The following is an 8823-nucleotide window of genomic DNA, read 5'->3' on the forward strand; positions in this document are numbered from 1 at the left end:
TTACTGCAGCTTGTGATCCCTGTTCATCCCCATCTCCATTAAACATGAAACAAAAGCAGGGTGAGCACCAGTGTTTGTGCTTAAGGTGCCTCTAACAACCTCCTGGAAGCACCACTTACTGGGTTGGGAACTTGTTTGGGCCACCAAACCCTTCCTCAGCTTCCTTGCTGACATCTGGTCTTTGATGAATACAGCAGTTTGCTTCTGTGAGAACAGGTTTAGGGTTTTTTCCTTCCCCATCAGGAATCTGGACAGGAAGAATTTGGAGCTCTTGGTACTCATTGGATTTTTTTCTGTCACAGAGCAGTCAGGCAGGAGCAGGAGACTCAGCCCCACCAAAGGACAATGATCAGAGAATCATGGAATTGTTTGGGTTGAAAAAGACCCATAAGATCATAGAGGCCAACTGCCAACCCAGCACTGCCAAGGCCACCACTGACCCATGTCCCCAAGTGCCACATCCACAGGGATTTGAAACCCCTCCAGGGATGGGGACTCCACCCTGCCCTGGGCAGTTTTTTCCCAGTATCCAATCTCGACCTCCCCTGGCACAGCTTGAGGCCGTTCCCTCTCCTCCTGTCCCTTGTTCCCTGGGAGCAGATCCCGACCCCTCTGGCTCCCCCCTCCTGTCAGGGAGTTGCAGGAGTGAGAGCAAACCTTGCTGCAGCCCCGTTGGAGTGTGTGTGTGCACGTGTTTGGACATCTCTCCCCCACACACAGCACAAATCCTCGTCAAACACAGTAATTGCTATTCAAATACCATCATTTCCCTCTGTACAAAAGCCTGCAGAGCTCTTGCTGGTGTTGTTCACTCTGGATCCAGCCAGGAGTGGTTTGTACAGAGGCACTAATTGGTCCCAGTGTTGGTGGCCATGGCAGAAGGGCCAGGAGCCCAGTTATCCAGGGAAGCTGGTTCTCCTTCCCCCACAGAGATGCACCGAGGCTCTCTGTGCTCTGTGCTCACACAGCACTGTTGCTCTGGAGACAGAAAACACTTGCTGGAAAACCCTGTAACATGAAAACTGTCTCTGATGAGAAATACCCCCCCAAAATCCTCTGTTTGGAGGCACTAAATAAACCTTCCCCAGTCAGGCTGGTGGGACATCTCTTCCCTGGTGACAAGCCAGTCCAGGCCCTGGTATTGAAGCACCTACCGAGAGATGGAGTGACTTTGTGTGGCATTAACACCATCAATTCCCAGGAAAACGAATTGCACAGGGCACTGGGGTGTTGGGGGACCTTCTCAGGCTGCAGCTGGAACATCTTGGTCGGCCTTGGCTCATGCTCTGATGCCTGGGAGGTGTCTCAGGGTGGAAGATGTGACCTGAGGGGACACATGTCCACAATGGCAAGGCCATAACCAGTCAGAGCTAAAAAAAATGTCACACTGATGAGCTCAGGTCTCTCAGAGCTGAGTTACTGGAGGGAGGATCAATCCTCCCACTATAATGACAATTTTGAGGCGTCTCTTCCCCTCCTGCCACCTGTGAGGAGGCTTTATTGTGACTATTGATTAGGTTTTATTCATTAAATAGCAGCGGTGGGAAATGAAAAAGTAAAGAAAAAGCCCCCCCACTTCACGAAACCTGCAGGAAAATCACTCAGGGAGCTGCCCTGACATCCGTGGGCTCCGAGACCTTTGGGGAGACACCGGTGAGGGTGGGAAGGGAAGGGTCCCAGCTTGGCTCTATTGCTCATTGCCTCTCTTCAGGGAGTGGTTTTTATTTGCTTTACTTGAAACATTGTTGATCGTTAGGCTTTTTTTTTTTTTTTTAATACTTTGATGGTTGAGGGGTTTTCCAGAGTAAAATCTTTCCCCCTTTTTTTTTTTTTATTTAATTTCGAGGGATGTGTTTGAAGCTTTAGAGGGGTTGGGAGTTGCACAGCAGCATTTGATTTTATTTTTACAGCAAGGGGCTAAGCTCTTTTAAAGCCTTCATAGTCTTAAAAGACACATCTTCAAGCATCCTTGTGTGCTTTCTCGTGCCACCCACCCCCAGGGTATCCCTGGATTTTAAGCCCCAGCAGGCATTTGCAGCCTTGATCGTGCTGGGAACAGTGAATCCCGTGGCTCCCTTTTCCCAGACATCCCCCCTTCCCTCACCCCATGGATTAGGGACCTGAGCTTGCCCAGCCCTGTGTTCACCCATCAGCTCCACGTAGCTTAGCAACCATCAAATCCATGTTTGCCAAGGCTGACATTCCACGGAGGAGACCAGGAATACTCAGCATCCCACTGACAACAGTGAAGCTCCAGTGGGTGCCCTGGCTGTGGATGTTTCCCTGGAAATTTAGGGGCTTGCTGGATGTGGATTGCAGCCAGCAGAACAAATTCCAGGTTCTCCATCCCAAATATACAACTCTGGAGACAAGGAGTCCGGGTAAGGTGGGAGCCACAGGTAAGTAAGTGTGCAGGTGGATGCTCACCTTGCAATAAATGCAGGGAAATCCCAGATTCAGCTTCCTGGGATACCAGGGAGGGTTTTTCCAGCACAAAGAGGGAAACAAAACCCCACAACAAACCAGAACCCTGAGGGGAAACAAGATCTGACCTATTTTTATCTCAAGAACTGACTCCAGCTGAAGACTTGACTCCCCAGAGAAAAGCAAATTCTCCAGGCCAAATGTGACATGTCACGTGAGGAAGGATGTGGTTTTTCCACTTGGATGTCCCTCCCTGCCTGCATTCAGCTGACTTGGTGCTTGCAAAGATGGGAAGATATTTTTAGCCTTGAAATGCAGACCCAGGGACATGAACTGGCTGAGCCTGGCTTGAAATCATCCTGTGCTTCCCAAGGTGAGGAATATCTGGGTGGGCAAGCTCAGCACATGGTGCCTGTGTTGGGCAGTGGGCTAATGGCCATAAATGAATATAAAACAAGATTGAATACTTTGGTAACATAACACACTGATGGTATGGATTAAAAAGTAGGAAGTGACTTAAAAGCATGTTGTTTATCTGGAGTAACATCAGGGTAATCCACGCTCATGGATCAGGGATGCATGGATCAGGGATGCATCTAACACCAGGGGTCAGGTGGGAATTGTGCTTTGTAACCCTGGTTGATTTTTTTCCTCAGCTTTTTGGAGCACCATCAGCCCCAGACTTGACGAAGGGGTCGGTGCTCAGCTCCCTCATCTGCCTTGGTGTTGGTGTTTGTCCATCAGTGAGGGCTTGATTGGGTCCATCTCCATCAGTTTGACTGGGATCCTGACAGGGAGCTGTAGGATCAGAGTAGATCTTTATTCCAGGAGCAAATCCTCTCGCCAGCTGGAGGGAGATCCCATTCTAACCCTTGAACTTGCCTCTTTCCAGCCCTGCTTTGGCCAACCCTCCTCTGAGGACACCTCAGGTGTGTCTGTTCCCCTGTGTGGGCGACACACCAGCAGGTGCTGCCTGGTGCTGGCTGAGTGAGCCCTCCTGATGGGCTATTTCCCATTATCCCACCAGCACACTGTGTTATAAGTGGCATTCCCAGGGCTGTGACAGTGGCCACACTCATTGTTCGTGTCTCTGCCTACTCTCAAACCGAGCCTTGCTTTGCCTTTGCCTTTGTGGGGCCCTGATGTGCTAAAATTTTCCCCGAGTTTCCCTTACCCAGGTAGGATGGGAAAAGCAGCAAAACCCATGCAGAGGCCAGAGTTCATTAGCACCACTGCCCCGCAGCTCAGCCTCTCCTCCTCCTCCTCTCCAGGGCACCTGTAATTCCACCCTGGTATCCTCTGCATCCCGACATCCTCGACGCTTCGGTGCTGCCGGGCACTTCCAGCAACAAGGCTTTGGGTGAGTGGCTCCATCAGAGTTTTATTCTGCCACAGGCTTCAATTTTTGTGAGCTGTTTTATCCTCACAAGGATAAAACTCGACTCTGACCTCTAATGATCCTCCTAATGATATGGGGGAAAAGGAAGGACGACGAGCTGCCGAGGCTTAGCCCATCTTTTAGAGTTTTTGGAGATCCCTGAGGAGCAGGAGGCTGAGCGAGGAGGAATGTGGATTCCTTTTGTTTTCTATTTTGCCCATTTATTAAGCCTTTTTTTCCTTAAAAGCAAGGAAGAAAAAGAGAAGTACCAATGTGCATTTCGAGCACTGAAGTGCTGTGCACCAGGAAATGACAAAAAGATATTTATTACATTTATTACTTGCCCGGGTACCCAAGCTTTTTAAGCACACGGAGAGTTCCTGGGCACATATCAAAGCAAAATGATCACAGTGGAGTAGGAAGGGCAAAGATGAAGAGGGGAGGCAGGGAGGAGGGTATGGTTTGCATTCACCCCTTTCATCTGGGTCTCATGAAGGTCCTTTGGTCACCCAGAAATTGCCCTGTGTGGCTTGAATGGGCACCATCCTTTAAAAAACACGTTCCCTGGTCAAGGTGATGTGCCTTTTGGGAGGGTTTTGTGACACAGCAGACCCCTCTTGCAGCCCACAGTGCTCCAGTTGGCCTCTTATTTAATGTGGCTCTCACTGCTGTTCGATGGATTCAGCAACATCCACCCTCATTCAGAACTCGTGGGATCGTGCTCTGATTCCAGAGCAGGAGCTTGCAATAAAAGGGCATGGCCAAAACATATGTACAAACACAGCTCTACTGCTTTTGTAGTCATCACTTGGGGTGGAACTTTAATTTCAAGTTAGGGGTAGGAATGTTGTTCTTTCTGTAAAACACAACCCAAGGTCCAAGGACATTAATCACTTTATCCCACTGTGGGTGAGGTATTTGCTGTTAATTCTTTGTCCCATTCATGCCTCTCTGCGCTCATTAACTCTTTGGTGGGACATCAGGGAATCACACAGTAAAACAAGCATTCTGGAAGGGGTGGGATTCTGACTGGGAGCAGTTCCTGGATGAACCCTGAAGATGGGAGGGGAAGACTTTGACTGTATTGGCAGCACTTCCTAACGTGCATTGCAATTTGGGAGGCGTAAACCCTAGGGTTTGTAATCACTGGGTGCATAAAAACTGCATTTCCTATATTATTCTCATATTTAACCTTTTTTTTTATTCCTTGTTTCTTTACGTGCCAATTTTTTACAAGCCTGAGATTTCCGTGAGTAGACAATAAAGTTGGAATCTGTGCTGGCAAAATAAACAGGTCAGGATGAGACAGCTTAGGTGGTTAGTGGAGATTAGGTTTTCTGGGATCCACCTGTAGCTTGCACCTAAAAATTAGTGTGGATGAAAAAATAAAACTATTAGAGGTGTTTCCTGTGTTGTTCTATGATGTCTTTTATCCGTCGTGTGGCTTCAGTCACCAAAATGCTTCTGTGGTCTTCCCTCAGATTTGTAAATCTGAATTTGAGTGGTTTGAATGACAACTGAAATTACTCAAGGAAGATACCTGATGTTCTCTGCCCACCACCCCTTTTCATTTAATTAATTAATTTTAAAAACTCTGATTGTCTCAGGGCACGTCCCAAAGTTCTTTTTCATTAGACCAAACCCAAAGTCTTTAATCACCTTCTTTTTTTTTTTTTTTTTTTTTTTTTAATAAATGGAGTATCAGACTGTGACCACAAGCAAGATGAAAAGCAGAATGTGGGAAGACAGGGCTGGAAATTACTAATTGCCCTCCAGTTAAAGGACTCAGCAGGAATGGGCCCAGCAATGGATAAATGGCTGTTCTTGAGTGATTGTAGCTCTGGATGCTGAACACAAAGTTCCTGCTGAAAGTTTCATCAAAACCTTCCCATGAAACGTGTTTGTTTTGAAATATTGGCATTTTGTGATGAATAACAATGTCACTGGAAAAAGTCCTGTTGGAATATTTGCAGTGGAGTCCCCTGAGCCTGTGTATTAATCCAGGTAGCATGTTCATTTTTATAGGGTTTATTCTTCCCCAGAGGCCGAGCCAAAGAGCTTCCAATTTACCCAGGTCATTAGTGATTTATATGATAATTGGATCTAAGTTGATTTTAACTATTTGCTTTAAATCTCTGGGGATTTGTGTTCTTGGACACTTTAATGCCATTGGAAATTTCACTGATTAAGCAAAGACAAGTATATGTACTTAATTAGTCCTGAAACCAATTAGTTCTTTGTCAGTCAAATTAATCTTGTGTCTGGGCTTTAAATGAGTTCTAAGAATTTGGGTGCTGACCTTCGTGGGCTTGAGGGTGGAGTCAGTCCCACATCCAGCCTGGGGGATGGTGCATCCACCCCAGATGCTCAGCTTTGACCTCCCTGGTTCCTCCTGCCACTGAACGGTCTGAAATACAGTTGGGGCTCATCAACTCCATGGAAAAGCTGCTATGAGGATGATGATGGAGCAAATCTTGAAGGCAGGAAGGCAATAAGCACAGTAAACTGCACTGTTGGATCTTTCCAACATGGCAGTGCCCGGGAGGGGCTTTCTAAGATCCTTTCAACAGGATCCACAGGTTGCCTGTGGGTGTCTGACTGAAACCTGGGTGTATTAAACATGACCTTCTTTTCATGCATAATGTAAGTTAATACCTTTTCCCAGTCTCCTACACTAGGATTTGGATGGATGTCGTAGAATCTATAGGATGGGTGAGGTTGGAAAGGACCACTGGAGATCATCTAGCCCAGCCTCTCTGCAGGATCCACTCAGGATTGTGTCTGACAACTTCTGAGTATCTCCAGAGAAGGAGACTCTACAACCTCCCTGGGGAGCCTGTTCCCAGATGCCTCCCATCCCTGCAGGACCTTGTTAGGATGGTGACAACTCACAGTGACAACCCTTTCTGTTGGGGGTGACCTGTGCCTTTGCCTGTGGGACCCAGAAGGACACTGGCATGGTGAGCACCACACACACACACCAATAAAACACCGCTGTTTTCCTTCAGTTTGCCGTGATTCATTTTTGCCCATGAGAAGTTTTTGGGTGTATCAGAGAACAGTCCCAGAGGCTGCGTCTCTAGGCCTGAAACTTGAGAACTGCCAAAATTTTGGCCCTTTTTCCAGGATTGAGGTGGGCAGGAGCAATAGATGGAGGGGCATCAGTAAGACCAATGTCCCCAAAGGTGAGGAGAAAGGTGCAGATGTGAGGTCTGGATTTAACCTGCACAGAGGAGGAGGAAGCTGTGCTGTGGAAGGCTGTGATGTGATGATGAAGAAGGTATAGGAGAAGAGGAAAGTGTGGCAGTAAAACTACGCAGTTCCTCTTGTTTCCTCACAGTCCTTGGCCATCTGATCTCCTGGAAAGTCCAGATCTGGATTTTAGGCTCGAGCACAACAACACAGGCTCCAGCCAAATTTATCCTCCACCCTTTGATCCTCCCACAGAAACGAGCACTTCCAGTGGACATCCACAGCAGCTGGGTATGACCCTGTGCTGCCCAGGAATAGACAGAGTAAGCCATTTTTCCAGGGGTCAGGGAGGAAGTCTGAGCTGGAGCCAAGAATAGAGCCCCGCTCCGTTCAGCTCCCGGCCGTGTGCCGCCTGCCCGCTCCTTTTCTTCTTCCCAGGGAGCAGCAAGACAAATAGCAGGACACATCGAATCTGCTGGGATCAGGAGCCGAGTCAAAGGTCAGGGCTTGGGCACAAAGAGGCTTCTGTTCACAAGGAACTAATATGGGCTGCTGCTGAGCACAAGAATGGGTTTGGATGCAGATGGGGCCGGGGCAGGAGGTCGTGGTAGCGTGAAGATGATCTTAGAATTGTAGAATTGTAGAATCACAGAATCATAGAATCACAGAATCATAGAATAACAGAATCAGCTGGGTTGGAAAAGCCCTCTGAGATCATCCAGTCCAACCCACAATCCAAACCCGCCGTGGTTCCCAGCCCATGGCACTGATGCCACATCCAGTCTCACCTTAAACATCTCCAGGGACAGTGACTCCACCCCCTCCCTGGGCAGCCTGGTGTAGATCCACCAGAGTGAAAGGCAGGGAGAGCAGAGAGGGGAAGGAAGCAGGACCAACTCTGTTGGCTTTGAGGTTTAACTCAGGCTCTCTCTGTAGCATCTCTTTAGTGAACCTATGCACTGATGGGTGCTGCTCGCTGGCCTTTATGCTGCCTTTTCACCATCCTGGTGTGCTGCCTCCAGAGGGGACTTTGTGGGGCTCAGTGGAGGCCAGATTTACCAGCCTGTGCTGAGGGGCTGCAGCAATGTGGCTTTTTCATCCACTCAGCACCATTTGGAGCCCTTTACTCACAGAGAATGACCTGGAGCTCCAAAACCCCCCCTCATACTTGAGCATTTGGTGTCTATGTGGGCTTAGCTGGTTTTTGACCACTGAAGATCCCTGAAATGCATATGTATTAATGACTGGCCATTGTTATTCCTCTGACAACCATCCCCATGGTGCAGGACAGGGGAACAGTGTCATTGCCTTCCTGGCATCCCTGCAGCCTTCCCCATTCCCACAGAACCACAGAATGTGCTGAGTTGGAAGGGACCCACAAGGATCATCGAGTCCAACCCTCAGCCCTGCACAGGATCATCCCCAGGATTCACACCATGGGCCTGAGAGGATCATCCAAACACTCCCTGAGCTCTGGTAGCCTTGCTGCTGTGACCACTGCCCTGGGGAGCCTGTTCAGTGCCCAACCACCCTCTGGGTGAAGACCCTCTTTCTAATATCCAACCTAAACCTCCTCTGACCCCTGAATCTGTGTGACCCTCTGAATCAGTGTTGTCTCATCCTGCACAAGCCTCTGAACTCCACGTCGGAGGACGGAACTTGGTGGGTGCTGTCTGGTCAGGGGGTTCTGCAACTAAACAGTGATGCCTCCCCCCCCCCCCCCCCACTTAGGACAAACCTTTTGAAGGATACAAATTATGAAATTATGAAAGTATGGAATTATGAGACTCATAATTTCCCGGCACACAGCCTCTTGTCCTGGGCCCAGC

General features: G+C 48.6%; 1 long non-coding RNA gene across 2 annotated transcripts; it reads left to right on the forward strand.

Annotated features, from left to right (window-relative positions):
• Positions 1 to 2141: 2141 nt before the first annotated feature.
• Positions 2142 to 6789, forward strand: LOC113958010. Of its 2 annotated transcripts, none has more exons than XR_003531373.1 (3): positions 2142 to 3784; positions 5502 to 5806; positions 6468 to 6789. It is a non-coding gene; the product is annotated as an uncharacterized LOC113958010 (long non-coding RNA). The 2 variants fall into 2 exon arrangements; XR_003531374.1 differs by having other exon boundaries at positions 5508 to 5806.
• The last annotated feature ends 2034 nt before the right edge of the window (positions 6790 to 8823 follow it).

Source organism: Corapipo altera, unplaced genomic scaffold, assembly GCF_003945725.1.
Source record: "Corapipo altera isolate COAL_440 unplaced genomic scaffold, ASM394572v1 178, whole genome shotgun sequence".
Classification (NCBI taxonomy): domain Eukaryota; kingdom Metazoa; phylum Chordata; class Aves; order Passeriformes; family Pipridae; genus Corapipo; species Corapipo altera.